The sequence below is a fragment of the Octopus sinensis genome, linkage group LG16 (assembly GCF_006345805.1).
Source record: "Octopus sinensis linkage group LG16, ASM634580v1, whole genome shotgun sequence".
NCBI classification, from domain to species: domain Eukaryota; kingdom Metazoa; phylum Mollusca; class Cephalopoda; order Octopoda; family Octopodidae; genus Octopus; species Octopus sinensis.
The window spans coordinates 301,023-319,210 of NC_043012.1; the positions used below are offsets into that span (position 1 = coordinate 301,023).

Genomic DNA, 18,188 nt, shown 5'->3' on the forward strand with positions numbered 1-18,188 from the left:
CCTTTGGATCAGAGCAGACTTGGAGGGCAAAGAAACAGTGTAGACAATAGCAGTGACAAAAATCTAACTCAGTGAAGTTACCCCTATCTGTCGAACACCTAGCTAGAAATAGCAGTCATATCTCCCTTAAATACTTCTGTCCGTCTTAATGTTAACGCACACTTCAGTGTAGAGATAGGGGAAGGTGAGGAAGCCATGACTGGAACGCCTTCGCATATAAAACTGCTCAGTCAGGATTCACCAACAGTGAAAAAACAACGACAGTATACACGAACAGTTAAAATCGATATACTCTCTGAACTTGATGACCGATTTCCCAACGTATTGATTTCAAATATGTGTGGGACGTGGATGCATGGAATGTGATGTGTTTGCAAAGAAAGGTTTGGCAGTGACTTCGAAGTTTCAGCACGCAGTTATGACAGCTGGTAAAGCAGAAACTTGAAAGTCACTCAACCCTTGCGTTGTAAAAAAATATATATACTTTTCTGAAAGGTACTGAACAACTCTCAGCTTAATATCAAAATGTTTGTTTGGTTGGTTGGTTGTGCGTCCATACACACACACATACATACATGATATTTAAATTGTGTTGCGAAGAGTTAAGGAGGACCCGCATTCTGTACAAGAAGTGCCTCTACGGGAAAGATTAAGTTTTTTCTGAAAGGCACTGAACAACTCTCAGCTTAATATCAAAATGTTTGTTTGTTTGTGCGTCCATACACACACACACACACACACACACACACAGAAACACACACACACACACACACAGAAACACACACACACACACACACACACACACACACACACACACACACACACACACACACACACACACACACACACACACGCACGCACGCACATGATATTTAAATTGTGTTGCGAAGAGTTAAGGACGACCCGCATTCTGTACAAGAAGTGCCTCTACGGGAAAGATTAAGTTCAGCAAATATCTCTATTTCTCTAGACACTATATAACAGATGATATATTTTACATTTATGTATCATATCCAGAGCTGACGAAATTTCTGTGTATTTGTCGAACATTTATGTAGACAACGTCCCCCCTCCCCTGGTAAAATAAAAGGGTGGGAGGAGGAAAAACCCACACAAAACCGACTTGCTAGAATTCTCAAATTTCTAAAAAAATTTAAAAAAAAGTATATTGTGTTTAAGTAATTAATCCAGTTTCATTTGTCTTAGTAATCACAGGCTCCTTCATTGGCTCAAAACTATTTACATTACACATACGTGGTATCACCGAATAGCTACAAAATTTTGAAGCTTTGCTGGTTTTATGTCAATGAATGAATTACATCATGTAACGGTGATTACCTTGATTTAATAATCTTAGTAGTCATTTATTTATTTATGTAAAATGTGTGTTGATTGCTTTTCTGTTTGGTGTTGTCCTTTCCTGATCAGAGACCTTTCTGGCCGTAACAAAGCCTTTTTCTTCCGTATACTCTTTTACTTGTTTCAGTCATTTGACTGCGGCCATGCTGGAGCACCGCCTTTAATCGAGCAACTCGACCCCGGGACTTATTGTTTTTGTAAGCCCAGTACTTATTCTATCGGTCTCTTTTGCCGAACCGCTAAGTGACGGGGACGTAAACACACCAGCATCGGTTGTCAAGCAATGCTAGGGGGACAAACACAGACACACAAGCACACACACACGCATATATATATATATGCATATATACGACGGGCTTCTTTCAGTTTCCGTCTACCAAATCCACTCACAAGGCTTTGGTCGGCCCGAGGCTATAGTAGAAGACACTTGCCCAAGGTGCCACGCAGTGGCACTGAACCCGGAACCATGTGGTTAGTAAACAAGCTACTTACCACACATCCACTCCTGCGCCTATATTGAAATATTTTTAACAAGCTAGGTAAATAAAAAGAAACTGATCAATTGTCAGACAGAAAGAAACTTTTAGGTACACCACTGTACATACACACAAGTGTGTGGCGTATGGATTTACATTTAATGTGTGCACGTTTATTTAAGTTTATTTTAAAGGATATTAAAAATACGGCGATGTTTCGCATACTTATATAACTCAACACTAAGAATTTATTATACAACTAGCTGACTAGGAAATGAAGTTTAGCTTGACGGACTATTCAATAATAGAGGGAAACAGATAGATAGGAATATAGCTTGATAAATAGATAGGGGTGGGGCTTGGTGGCGGAGTTTCTGATATGTTCCACACCGCATGTGAAAGGAAAAGGTTGATTTGTTTCTTAAAGTATTCTTGATAAAGAAAATTAGGATTTCGAAAAATCATTTTTTTTTCCTGTTTACATTTTGCCTCCAACTTCCGTATCCTGATCTTATCCATAACGTGGTTGTTAGTGTATTTGTTGTTGTGAGCAGGGTGCCATAGAACCATTACAAGTCATAGAACCATTACAAGTCCCGGGTTAAAGAAATATGGTGGAGCCCAGTATACATAGAGGAGCATTGAGTTCCTCCTACTCTAGATCAGAGTGGACACCGAGAAACCTATCCAAACCCTGCTCCAATGTGGATAGCCAAGCCATGTTCTTCTTAAAGACGTAGATATATGACAGTATCATCACGTGGCACAAAATACGCTGGGGATAGAGAGCAGTTGCCACTGAGATGACATTGCATTTATTAAAGACGAGAGTATAATTTTATGTTTAAAATATGTTTAAAAAGAGCCCTGGGGCAGTGACATGATGATATATCTGGATCACTGAATCTGTTTCTTTATTACCCACAAGGGGCTAAACATAAAGGGGAGAAACAAGGACAGACAAACGGAGTAAGTCGATTACATCGACCCCAGTGCGTAACTGGTACTTAATTTTTCGACCCCCGAAAGGATGAAAGGCAAAGTCGACCTCGGTGGAATTTGAACTCAAAACGTAACGGCAGACGAAATACGGCTACGCTTTTCGCCCGGCGTGCTAACGTTTCTGCCAGCTCGATCACTGAATCAATGCATGTATGCAGATATACAGATGAGTGAATTGGGTGTGTGCACGCGTATATGGGCGTGAATGTGCATTTGTGTCGCGAGTGCGCGTGCGCACAAATGTGGAACTGATTAGAAATATTGGTATTTCATTAAATTCCTGTCTGACAAGCAGACGAGGTGTTTGCTAGTTCATAGTCTGTCGTCGTCTGCATTAGGTCCGTCCCTTCGAGGAGCCTATAGTGAACTTGTTACTTAGATCTGAAATCATTTAGTCTACCAACCTACGAGCAGAAACTAAAGAGGAGAATATGTTTTTTTCGGTCCTTTACACTTTTAACCATGTTTTTTTTTTTTAATGTGTGTTTGTGTGTGTCTGTGGTGCGAAGAAACACTTCTTTCACATTTCCGCATTAGTCGATTGCGCTTTATTTGCAACAATGCAATTTCTGGATCCCGCGAGATTTCGGGATCTTTCCCGATTTTATTTTGCAGATGAAATTTCATCATGAATATAAATATGCCGTAATTACTTGTGATAGATCAAATTTCATCATGAATATAATTATGCCGTAATTACTTGTGATAGATCAAATTTCATCATGAATATAATTATGCCGTAATTACTTGTGAATTAGCAGAGAAAGTAATTTTGCTCATCGGGAGACAGATCAATGGAAAAACTAATCGATAAGGAATATATAAATGTACGCAACATCATGAAGTATACGGAACAAAGGGAATGCATTAACTGCCACCACTACCGAAAAAAATCAGTAGTGTCTCAGAAAAAGACAAGCCCCTTAAAGAATTTAAGTATTCTTGTATTTCATACCTTGAAAACATGAAAATTACGATTACGGGGAAAAAAGAAAAAAAAAAAAAAATCAAAACTTGAAAAGACTTAGTTTTTTTTTTTTTGTCTCCGCTTCGCTCCTGTACCATTTTCCTTACACATGAACCCCCCCCCAACCCCCCCTACTTAATGTATTACACAAAACAACTTGTGTGTTGAAGGTAAATGAACAGTTTGTCAAAGAAAAAAAAAAAAGGATCGAATTTCGTTCAGTATGTCAACAATGCTTGTATGTGAACCAACAAGGGACGCTGTATATGATAACTCGTACTGCTAAAATAAAATTACCCCCCATCAGATCTTTCCCTAATGTCATCAAAACTGAAAACTTCATGAGACAATGAAGTCCCCGATTCACGATATGATAGTCACAGTTGGAATAACTGAACAAGTCTGCTCTCTCTGCACTTACCTAGGGTTAAACAACAAAAAAACAGCAAGCCATGAAGCAGCTGTAACAATATATATGACGGAAACACTAATATGAAGCTACCGATTAAACTTCTGATCATTTTTTATTATGATAAAACACATAGAAATCAAATCCTTGACGAGTTAACCATGTTAACCATAAAATGTGCCACACTTTCGTCAACTGGACATGAACTTACAATAACTATAGCAACATATCTCACACACACAAAGAATAAAAAAAAATATGTAGACGATATCGGAAAACAATTTGATGAGTTCAACACAAATAGAAATCTTGACATAAATAAATGGTAATTGGAAGCTACATGAATAACAAAATCTATACCGAAAAATCAACACCCAAATATCAAACATCCTCATAAGAAACTAATAAAAGCGTAAAATTAATCTTGAAGGATGAGAGTTCATTTTGTGTTTTTGTATCTTTTAGTCGGAGAGAAGTAGTGCCCATGACATTTACAGGGCCTCCGAGACTAGCGAAAGGGAGTGCGTGAGTGAGGGAAGAATCCTCAATCTTGAAGCCTAGCATGGACGTTTGCAACAGAGTGGGTTCCGCTGAAGGAACCCAGTGTGTGCCAAGTGGAGGTGGTAAAACTGGGCGACTTTAGTTAATAGCGACGAGTTTCGTTGTACGGCAACAATTGGTCCCCACTATTCTTCACAAACTGGCGGCGATGATAGTAGCGAGAAGCTAGTTATTAAAATGTAAACAAAACTTGTGACTGACACAGTTAATTTACATAATGGTACAAGGTTGACAGCCAGACACAGACAAGCACTATCTACTGGCTGATTAAGAAGAAGAAAAAAACATGCGAGAAGATTTCAAGTTCAGCGATAACCAATAACACACACAAGCAGCAGTCAGAATAACGAGGGAGTCTCCAGGTGGTTGTCCAACCTGCTGGAAATAGCAACCAAATCTCACTCAAACTACACCTTATCTTACAAATACGATAAGGACTGTAATCCCCGATTCACCAAAGTGATGAGATCGCTTCAGTTGGAACCCCTTTAAATACGAAAGGTCTGTTCGTCATAGATGTAATGTAGATCCATCCATCTATATATCTTAGTACTAATCGCCAAATCTCAAACTCTCGCGAAATCAAACTAGCGCGGTTTTTTTTTTCTTTTTCTTTTAAGTGAGGAAATAAGTCCCTTGTAACAGAGCATGGCAATTTGGTGGAATGTGGAAACTCAGAATGGAGCGAATAAATCTTGTAATAATTAAAAATTCTTTCGCGCTCTATGGAAGCAATGGGTGGCAAATACGGTGTGAAACCCATCGAAGAGGGATGCAGAAGCGGGGTTGCAGGCCAGTCCTTCTTCTGAATATGAGGAGGGTTTAGTAGGCGGAAGACCATCCAGTTGGCTGCGGAGGCAGCAACGATTGCCTCAAGGTGGTTGTGGAGCTGGACGTTCGAGCCTAAGAAGGGATAGTGCTACCAAGGGTAATTCTAACTGGATACAACCTGGAATTTGGTCAGCTCTTGTTGGGTCGACTGCGTGAGGGTGTCATTGTTGAAAAATCCGGAACACCTAATCCCACCAGGAAACATGTCTAATGATTCTCCGGGTGCATAAAATGATGTATGAATATATATATATATATATATATAAGTAGGACTTAGGACAGAACGGTTGAGAAAAGCCGATCTAGCGTATTAAATGAAGGGAACATTAAAGGATGTATTTCGTAGTTCACTATGCTGAGGAAAAGGGATCGATTTTAAAGTAACGGTATGCCATCGGTTTATCGATTCAATCAAGGCCCACTTGAAGCTAAATAAAAGCAAAAACTTGTGGCTACTGCCACACGTAAAAAACGAAAATCAGAAAACAACCCTCCTCGCCCAATAGCAAACCCCGCCACAAAAAAAAAAGACAAGTAAAAAAAAACGAAAAAAAAAAAATCGTTAATTAAAGGATTCATTAATTAAGAGTATAATACTGAAAGGTAATTGTGTTTTGAATTAATGCATGTTTGACAATTATATTTAAAACTAAGACATGCCACCGAATACACGCTTACATATGGCCCACACACCACACACACACATATATATATATACACACACACACACACACTTATACACATATGCGCGCGCGTGTTATGAAGATTTTATATATATATATATATATATATATATATGCGTGTGTGCATACACGCAAACATTGTGTAATAAGTGCGCGTGTGCGCACACTCGCAAATACACACACAAAAACACAAGTGGTTTAGCTGTCAATAAAAGTGGTTTCATTAAAAGTGGACTGTTTACATTGGTGATGTATATTGTTACGAGAGAGAGAGAGAGAGAGAGAGAGAGGAAGAAGGAAGGAAGAGAAAGAGAGAGAGAGAAATATATACTATATAAATATATAGGACGAAATGCACATGTGATACAGAAGACGTAACTAATCGAAAACTTTCGTTGTTAACGAATCAAAATATTGCACGAATGTACACATATGTACACGTGTTTTGTGTCATTATTATTTGGCTGTTCGTCGAAATCTATTGATTACGGATCTATCAGTGTTCAATAGTTCGACCAAGAGTACTTTCGCATTGGATATTCCACGGACACGGGAACGTACCCTACACCAGCAGTAAGAATCATCGTGACCACGGTGGGTGGCAAGGGTGTATTTTAATTATTATTATTATTTTTTTTTCAGTTAGAGGTACAATCCATTGTACAGGCTTCAATAAGTTTCCCGGAACATTTAAATTTACAAGTTTTTTGGATCAGCTCGAAGCTATGGAAAAAAAGATATTTGCCCAAGGTTGCCATATAGTAGGTTCGATCCTTTGCTCGAGATTGTGAACCTAATGTGTAAGCCGATTCGGTTCCGTCCATCATGGTGTATAGTGTATTATAATATATATATATATTATATATATATATATATTATATATATATATATATATATATATATATATATAGGTGTGGGTGTTACACCCGTATGTCGGGAAAAAAGAATGCTCAATACCAAAGTAGGGATTAATAGAATATCCTGGGCCAGTCTCTATGTATTGTCTGTGAGTGCACAGTGTAGCTAGAGAGACTCGACCAAAATTTCGTATGTATGTATGTATGTATGTATATATATGCGCGAAGGTGTGTTTCAAAGACTCACCTGTTAAAAGAGAAGCAGGTTATAATTTCATATAATTAAGATGACGATAACAAGAGTTATAAGAATATTGATGGTAATGATCACAGGCAAGGAAATTTGTTTTGTTTTTGTTTTTGTTTTGTTTTATAAAAAGAAAAAAAAAGCAGCTTGAAAGAGGTTCGTTTAGTAAGATCGATGAAGGAAGGACATTGATGATGGTAGTCAGAAAGATACAGAAGGTACAATGGTAATGCAGATTGAAAAAAAAAAAAAAAAAAAAAAAAAGAAAAGGGTGGTTGAATCGGAGCGCAGGAGGAGTCGAGGTAAAAAAAAAAAAAAGCAAACAACAAAAAATACAAATTTGAGAGAAAGCAAAAAAAACATCACACACAATATACATACATACATACATATATATATATATATATATATATATATATATATTAATACACACATATCAGTACATATATATATATATATATATATATATGATCAAGAGCATATGCAATAAATTAAATTAGATTAATTGATCTATTTACCCGCAGTTGTTGGTTTAATTGGTGGTCGATATTTTATTGAACTTTGTTTAGATTTTTTTTTTTATGTAGAAGTAAGTTCCGTGACATCCAGGTTCGATTTCGGCAAGTTTCTTTTAAAACTTCTTGTCATACAAATAAATAAATAAATATAGTCACACACAAACCCTATAGAATTTATATATAATGTGTATATTTATATTATATATATATATATATATTTATATACTACATGCGTGGCTAACGTAAGCAGTGGTTAACTCACACAAATAGTCATACACTTGTTTTATAACTTTTTATGTATATGTTTCTATTAGCTATTTTTCGCTTTTTTTTTTTCTTTTTCTGAAGTGTTCAGAACTTAATATGCAAGTTTTTGTATGAGGATATATATCAAATACTTATAAATGATATATATATATATATATATATATATATGTATATACAAAATATATTGACTATGAGAGAGCGTCAATTTTCAGATTTGTAAGAAAGTTAAATTAGTCCGTATGTAGATATGTATAATATATATATATGTGTAAAAACTTTTTCTATATTTAAAAACATACAAAATTGTATGTGAAATATATATATATTTATATATAAACGTATATATATATATATATATGCGAGTATGTAAACTTGTAGCTGTTTAAGTGCTGCGTGTGTGTGTGTGTGTGTGTGTATATATATGCTGTCTTTCACACACTCTCCCTCTCTCCCTCACTCTCGCTCTCCCTGCTCTAAGCCAAGTCCGGCGAAGTCCGTCTGATCGACTCGAATGTGTTGTAGTGCCTTGAGTATCGTGCGGCTCAGAGCGTCGGGGAAGGCAGCATTTGGTCCACTCTTTCAGCTGACTACAAATCGCACAATTTTATAAGATTCATTCAAAAGGTAACACACAAACCGACCAATCAGAAGCCTCTTTCAAGTGTACTCAAGCAGAATATATACTCACACACATACACACTATGAGAGGAAGAGGGGGGAGCGATATCTATATCTATGTGTGTTGTGTGTGTGTATACATTATATATATATATACATACACACACATACATATATATATACACATATACATACATACATACATACATACATATATATATACACATATACATACATACATACATACATACACACACGTGTATTTGTATACAGTCGCATACAGATAAATAAACAAAGGTGTTAAACTAGCACGTAAAACACGTGTGTTTATGCATATATACACACACACACACACACACACACATATATATATAACATATCTATATACACACACACACAGATATATACATATCTATATATACACACATACACACACAGGTATATATATATACATATCTATACACACACACACACACGATATATATATATACATATCTATACACACGCTATATATAAAATATACATGCATGTACACGATCAAATCCGTACACACAGACACACACACACACGCACGCACATACGTGTACATACATACGCATATACTTACTCATACCTACACACACACACACACACTCACGCGGCCGGCTAGACACGCTTACACGCGCGCGCTTGCGCGACGGTAGAAACGGGACAAACAAACAAACAAACAAATAAATAAGTAGTAGTAGTAGTAGTGTGAAGGAAAGGAAAGAAATCTATCGGTCACCCCCCCCACTTCCGTCCACTGTGTGAATGTCTCATGTCTACGCACACACACACACACACACGCGTGTGTGTGTATACCATTTGTTTATATGTATATATAAATCTACACATGTATGTAAAAGTAAAAAAACGTATATATATATGTATATGTCACTTATGTATTTCACGCAGAAATACGGATATAATGTTACGTGTGTGAGTGCGTGCGTGCGTGCGTGCGTGTGTGCGCATGTAAACACACACACACACACGCACACACAAATCTATGAGAGCGAGCGTGTGTACATGTAAACACGTACATACGCACACAAGTCTGAGTGTGTGCGTGTAAACACACACACACAAGTCTACGAGCATATGTGTGAGTGTGTGTGCATCTAATCACACACACACAAACGCACACACACAAACACAAACGCACACACACAAACAAACGCACACACACAAATACAAACGCACACACACAAATACAAACGCACACACAAACACAAACACCCAGACACACACACACACACACACACACACACACACATTTAGTTTTTTTTTTAGAATATGTGCGTGTATACGCGTGCTCGCGCGATTTTGTGTTGACTTTATTTAACCCTAGGTTGTCCCTGACAGTCAAGTCAAGTCATGATCGAAGGGGTTCCAATCAGGACCACACAGTTTTATACCGTAATACAAGATAAGAAAAAAAACAAAAACAAACTACACTAGACTGTGTCCTTCCTTTTTCAAGACGTTTTGGAGGTGATGTAAGAACAGCTCGGTTATTTCTAGCACGTTGCCCTTTGATTTTGCGTGATTGCATATAATTTATACACCCTCGCATAAATATATATAGCGTTGTTATTTGTGTAGAAGGATCTATACGTCAGCGCTCGGGAAATCTGCATGTTTAGGGATCTTTATCTTGGGTATAATTGGGGGGGGGGGTGATGTCTTCCTGCATCACTTTGCTCGGGCCCTTATATATATATACAAATATATATACATACACATACATATATATATATATATATATATATACGCACCTGCGCGCGAATACACACACACACGTATATTATATATATATACATACATACACACATACATACGCACGCGCGATCCGACACACTAACAAACTCACGCGCACACACGCACGCAGACGCGCACACACGCACGCAGACGCGCACACACGCACGCAGACGCGCACACACGCACGCAGACGCGCACACACGCACGCAGACGCGCACACACGCACGCAGACGCGCACACACGCACGCAGACGCGCACACACGCACGCAGACGCGCACACACACACGCACACAAACGCACACACGCACGCAAACGCACACACGCACGCAAACGCACACACGCACGCAAACGCACACACGCACGTAGACGTATGTGTGTGTGTGTGTGTGTTGAATGTATCAATCTCGCTACAACTTGGAAGACCCGCATTATTTACAATAAAGTGAGAAAAATCCGTGTAAACCCCCTCCACCCCCAATTGTATATGTTACTGTTACGTACCAGTGACGCACTCGGGTCGATGGTATCGACATACCCTTCCCCCCAAATTTCGGCCGGGATACCTAACTCAGACTATCACTAAGCTGATTAGCTAGCAGAATCTTTAGATCACCGGAAAAACGATTTTCAGTATTGGCTTCGGCGCCTTACATTCCGAGTTCAAACACTATCGCGGTTTATCTTTACCTTTCATTCTATCGGGGTGGAAAAAAAAAAATGTACCAGTGATATACTGGAGGCGATGTAATCGAGTAATCCTCAGCACCACATCTTCGATTTTCGGGTTTTGAGTCTATATTATTAAAAACTATTATAAAAGGCTGTGAACTGGCAGAATCGCCAGCGCGTCGAACAAAATGCTTAGCGATATTTCTGCCACCTCTTTCCGTTCTGATTGTAAATACTGCAGAAGTAAACTTTGCACCCTCCCACCCCGGGGTATCGGTGAAGCAAAGTACCGGTCAAATACTGAGGAATATATATACATATATATATATATATATATATATATATATAATTTTTTTTATCCCTTATTTGTTTCAGTCAGTTGACTGTGGTCATGCTGGAGCACCACCTTTAGTCGACCAAATCGACTCCAGGACCTATTCTTTGTAAGCCTAGTACTTATTCTATCGGTCTCTCTTGCCGAACCGCTTAGTGACGGGGACGTAAACATACCAGCATCGGTTGACAAGTGTTATTGTGGGAACAAACACACACGACGAGCTTCTTTCAGTTTCCGTCTACCAAATCCACTCACAAGGCCTTGGTCGGCCCGTGGTTATAGTAGAAGACACTTGCCGAAGGTGCCACGCAGTGGGATTGAACCCGGAACCATATGGTTGGTAAGCAAGCTACTTACCACACAGCCACTCATGCGCCTATATATAATGTACTTGCCCCTCCCCTCAAAACTGCTGGTCTTGCGTGAAAATTAGAATATTACTTTTATTACTACACACTTATTTCCCAAGCGATAGGCACACACGCAAAAACACTGGCTCGCGTGTATAGATAACATTATTGCTATGTTGTAACTATTGACTTAATTTCAAGTTAAATTATGCGTGTGTGTGTGTCGGATTGTAACCTGACTACAGAGTCACTAACATGTGTGTGTGTGTCTTTGTGTATGTAACAGATGTTATACACGAAACTCTGGGATACAAGAAACTGGCATGCTTTCAAATATATATATATACACACATACATATGCAAGAGTGTGTATATAGTGAGCGTGTATGTATTATGACTGACTTGACAGGATGGCACCAAAGTCTACTACAGTGTGGCCACAAGAACCTGGAGATTTCTTGATAGCAACAATCTTTCATCAGTCACGCTGAAGAATTGGAGGTAACTTCAACGATTCTGTTGTGATTCCCTGTCAACAGCTGATGGGAACACACACACACATGTGTGTGTGTATATACAGGTGATATATAACTCATTACTTTTACTGGTTTCAGCAAAGGATGTGGCCGCGCTGGAGCACCACCTTTAGTATGATTAGTCGATACATATCAATATCGACGTTTATATTGTGTTTATTGAGGAATTAACTAATCTTATGAAGAATATACTATTTGATTGAGAAACCCCAGTATGTTACTGGTACTTTATTTGCAGGTTTACTGCCCGTCACTCCTATCTCCTACACGATCACAATCACCGAGGTATTATCCATCATTGAAGCTTTAAAATCTTGATCTATCACCGTCACTAACTATTAAGGCATCTTTTACACTCATCATCATCAATGACTCCATAACTAGCATCCTCATCGGTTCCAAAGCCTCCAACTTCGTTATCACCAGCTCTAACAATACAACAGCTAGCACCAGCCAAAACAGATACCACATATGTCATATAATATATAAGAAAAGTACATATATTGAAGACACTCTTACGCACAATTTTTTAATGAAATTGAAAGTTTCCCGCGACTCGTGTTTCACGCCATTGCGATCTTCAGGCGAGAACTCCAGTCACAAACTCAGTTTCAATATAAAAAAAACAACCTCCTACAACTTATATTGAGCACTCCTCTCGTCTGATATAAACCGAAGTACATGTATACATATGTCTATCAACAATGTTTTTCTGTCTCTGGGTAGATTGTGTTTCTGACATTCAATTGTACTTAAAACTATAAAATTATTCGAGGGCTTCATCAGCAGAAGAACAAAGAGAACCATAAATTTGTGTTGTACATGGTAGTAAAAGATCTTGTACGGTAACAGCAAAATCAAAAATGCATTCCATTTTTTATGCAAAAATTCTTCAACTGTGATCTGAAGAATGAAATCAAAGTTAAAATTAACTTTCGGTAATGAGCTGCTAAACTACAGAACAGTGGTTGATAATATTGTTGTTATAAGTATTTCTGTATTAGCTGTATTTACTTAAGAACGCGTGTGTATGCATATATTTATGACTATAGCTAGCAATCTGTATTCATGCATACGTATGTATAACTACGTGCACAGCCGTACATAACAGTGTATATATTATGTATATGAATTATATATTGACGCGCGCGACACACACACATTTCTGCTACGATTCTTTTGGTATGCATGCATGTCGTGATTAATTACCAAATATTCTGTAGTCTTGGACTCAATAACATTACTTATTAAAGCAATATTTTTCGTTAGTGCGCCAGGCATAAAGCTTAACGGTATTTCGTTCGTCTAAGGCGGCGAGCTGGCAGAATCGTTAGCACGCCGGACGAAATGTTTAGCGGTATTTCGTCTGCCGGTATGTTCTGAGTTCAAATTCCGCTGAGGTCGACTTTGCCTTTCATCCTTTCGGGGTCGATAAATTAAATACCAGTTACGCACTGGGGTCGATATAATCGACTTAAACCGTTTGTCTGTCCTTGTTTATCCTCTCTGTGTTTAGCTCCTTGTGGGTAGTAAAGAAATAGGTATTTCGTTCGTCTTTACGTTCTGAGTTCAAATTCCACCGAGGTCGACTTTACCTTTCATCCTTTCGGGGTCAATAAAATAAGTGCCTCTAGAGCACTGGGGTCAATGCAATCGTCTTATCTCTTCGCCTGAACTTGTTGGTCGTGAGCCAAAATTTGAAACTAATACTTACTCTAGTCAAATGAAATTATTATTATTATTATTCATAATCCAAGAAATACAAATTTAGATTTCTGAGAAAAAGTGGTTGTGTGGTAAGTAGCTTGCTAACCAACCACATGGTTCCGGGTTCAGACCCACTGCGTGGCATCTTGGGCAAGTGTCTTCTGCTATAGCCCCGGGCCGACCAATGCCTTGTGAGTGGATTTGGTAGGCGGAAACTGGAAGAAGCCCGTCGTATATATGTATATACATATAAGTGTGTGTGTACATGTTCGTGTGTCTGTGTGTGTCCCCCTACCATTGCTTGACAACCGATGCTGGTGTGTCTACGTCCCCGTTACTTAGCGGTTCAGCAAAAGAGACCGTTAGAATAAGTACTGGGCTTACAAAGAATAAGTCCCGGGGTCAATTTGCTCGACTAAAGGCGGTGCTCCAGCATGGCCATAGTCAAATGACTGAAACAAGTAAAAGAGTAAAAAGAGTATAACTAAAGAGTTGTTCTTATACCTGATTTCAGAAATTCCTAAATCTACAGAATCCTTACTACAGAATGATTACAGAGTCAAAATTTTAGGGTACGTGATTGAGCAATGAAGAATTTTGGCTATACGAGACAATATATCTGTGTTATGAGAGGAAATCCTCTACAGCTGTACTATCGAAATATCAAGTTGAAAATTCGATATATATAATGTTGATATGATAAATACGATGATCCGAGAAGAAAAGAATGGCTAGACATAAGGTTTTGTTTTACTAACCTTCCCGTGTCATGTGGTACCCCTCAAAAAACAATCCTACTCCCAGTTAAATGCATCAAGAAATATTGGGTACTCGATTAATTCTCGTGAAAACACAGCTCCTAGTCGGATGTACCTTAATGAATACTTGGGGAAAATTGCACTACATACGTATGTGAATGATGTCAGTAGTAACAGAAATGGTAGCACCGCTTGGACTCGTAACCGTTACATCGTGTAAAGTTTTAGATATGTTCTTGTCAGTATCGAATTAGGCGTACTCAGGTCCTACAATATAAAAGCTTAGCGGCAGCCTCTTAAAAACATTGCCCTAAAATGTATCAAAGAGCGAAAGCATTTGCCTTTTATCAATTTTGGAACCTGCAAGGATTGCGCGGAGCTAAGATATAGCTCGTTTTGATTATATCTAAATCTTGCGGTGGTTCTTGAATTCCATGAGCAGGAAAGGGTGTTAGTTTCAAAATCGTCCGTCGAGACAGAGATACAGAAATTTATGATAATGCATATATCCATAGAAGATATTACACACATGTGAAGGCGCATAGCTCAGTAGTTAGAGCGTAGGGCTTACGATCGTGAGGTTGTGAGTTCGATTCCCGGACCGGGTTGTGTGTTGTGTTCTTGAGCAAGACACTTTGTTTCACGTTGCTCCAGTTAAGTCAGCTGTAGAAACGAGTTGCGACGTCACAGGTGCCAAGCTGTATCGGGCCCCTTTGCCTCTCCCTTGGATAACACTGGTGGCGTGGAGAGGGGAGGCTGGTATGCATGGGCGACTGCTGGTTTTCCATAAAACCACCTTGCCCAGACTTGTGACTAGGAGGGTAACTTTCTAGGTGCAATCCCATGGTCAGTGTCGTTACCGAAGGGGGTCTCAGAATATATATATACATATATGTATGTATTCCTGGACCAGGCTGCGTGTTGTGTTCTTGAGCAAGACACTTTATTTCACGTTGCTCCAGTTAACTCAGCTGTAGAAACGAGTTGCGACGTCACAGGTGCCAAGCTGTATCGGCCTTTGCCTTGGATAACATCGGTGGCGTAAAGAGGGGAGGCTGGTATGCAGGGGTGACTGCTAGCCTTCCACAAACAATCTTGTCCTGACTTGTGCCTCGGAGAGTAACTTTCTAGGTGCAGTCCCATGGTCATTCTTGACCGAAGGAGGTCTCCTCCAAATTACACACATGATCAGTAGCTTCCACAACAATGTCACCAAGACGCTACCATCCTAGACAGCATGACGCTGTGAAAATAATATACTACAGGAAGGATTGCCCTGGTATAAATATAGAACAATTATGACTGAGTACTTGTACAAATTCTCGCCGAAGGAATTTTGGTGGAAATTTCCAATGGAAAGCAACAAATACTACCACAATATACTTGATAAAGTAGCTTCGTGCGGATCAAAATTATGAATTTTAGAGGGCAACAACCCAGCAGCTATATTTAATTCTTATAACATCAGTGAGGAAAATAATTATAAAGATGGACAGTTGCGTATAAAGTTAGAGTGTCTCTTAGATCATGCAACTTCGTTCGTTACCAACAATCTTCGGTATATGGAGGTTTCAGGACAATAAAACTGTCCTGCGAACAGGCTGTCTTCAAAATCAGAATAAGTGGAACAGTGAAGAAAGAAAGAAAAAAGAAAAGAAAAAAGAAGAAAGAAAAAAGAAAAGAAAAAAAGGAAAAAAAAGAAGAAAGAAAAGAAAAAAAGAAGAAGAAAGAAGAAGAAAGAAGAAGAAGAAAGAAAAAAGAAGAAAGAAGAAAGAAAAGAAAGAAGAAAGAAGAAGAAAGAAGAAGAAAGAAGGAAGAAGAAGAAAGAAGGAAGAAGAAAGAAAGAAGGAAGAAGAAAGAAAGAAGGAAGAAGAAAGAAAGAAGGAAGAAGAAAGAAAGAAGGAAGAAAGAAAGAAGAAAGAAGAAAGAAAGAAGGAAGAAAGAAAGAAGGAGAAGGAAGAAGGAGAAGGAAGAAGAAGAAAGAAGAAGAAAGGAGAAGGAAGAAGGAAGAAGAAGAAAGGAGAAGGAAGAAGGAAGAAGAAGAAAAAGATAAAAAGAAAGAAAGAGAGAAGAAGAAAGAAGGAAAAGAAAGGAAAAGAAAAGGAAGAAAAGGAAAAGAAAAGGAAGAAAAGAAAAAGAGGAAAGGAAACGAAAAGAAAGAGGAAGAAAGGAAAAGAAGTAAAAAGAGGAAGAAAGAGGAAGGAAAAGAAAGAAAGAGAAAGTAAGAGAGGAAGAAAGAAAGATTGTGAAAATTTTATCGTGCCACTCGGTGCTCCAGCATGACTGAGACCAGTGAATGGGTTTTGGTTGGGATCGATCGTTCAATACTTGAGTATATTTAAGCCGCTTATGATCAAGATTAGGCGATGATGGTCATCATGGAACCTTTAGTAGAAATATACAGCAATTCCTGTGTAATTATGAATAGATGTGCGTATATGTGTGCGTGTTTATACGTATACACGGCTGTATAAGCTTGTGTCAGAGAGAAGAGAGAGAGAGAGAGAGAGAGAGAGGTGGAGAAAGAGAGAGACAGACAGAGATAGACTGTGTGTGTGTGTGTGTGTGTGTGTGTGTGTGTGTGTGTGTGTGTGTATCTGCATACGTAGTCCGAAGGAGCACAAACTATATTTGACAAGATCTACTTGTAAACATTGAGACTTGACAACTGTGTCTGTGTGTTCGTCCATTGGTTCCCACACACATCAGTCAGAATTGCACACACACACACAAAATTTACGTACAACAGGTTCATATAAAGATATGCGGGTGTGCATTGTGTGTGTGTGCATATATTATCTGCTTTTAATTATACTATCTATCAATCTGTCTATCAAATTAGTCAGTAAGTCTATCAATCAGTCTATCAAATTAGTGAGTCTATCAATCAGTCTATCAAATTAGTGAGTCTATCAATCAGTCTATCAAATTAGTGAGTCTATCAATCAGTCTATCAAATTAGTGAGTCAGTTTATCAAATTAGTGAGTCTATCGATCAATCTATCAAATTAGTGAGTCTATCAATCAATCTATCAAATTAGTGAGTCTATCAATCAATCTATCAAATTAGTGAGTCTATCAATCAATCTATCAAATTAGTGAGTCTATCGATCAGTCTATCAAATTAGTGAGTCTATCGATCAGTCTATCAAATTAGTGAGTCTATCGATCAGTCTATCAAATTAGTGAGTCTATCGATCAGTCTATCAAATTAGTAAGTCTATCGATCAGTCTATCAAATTAGTGAGTCTATC

The 18,188-nt window shown here is 38.4% G+C and overlaps 1 long non-coding RNA gene across 1 annotated transcript in view; it reads right to left on the bottom strand.

Moving 5' to 3' along the window:
• The window catches only part of LOC115220247, a 12,966-nt gene extending 4,068 nt beyond the window's left edge, over window positions 1-8,898 (bottom strand). Inside the window, exons 1-2 of the long non-coding RNA XR_003882490.2 lie at window positions 7,911-8,898; window positions 4,316-4,317 (exon numbers count right to left, since the gene is read on the bottom strand). This is a non-coding gene — a long non-coding RNA (uncharacterized LOC115220247). The remainder of the gene's footprint in view (window positions 1-4,315; window positions 4,318-7,910) is intronic.
• Window positions 8,899-18,188: the final 9,290 nt, after the last annotated feature.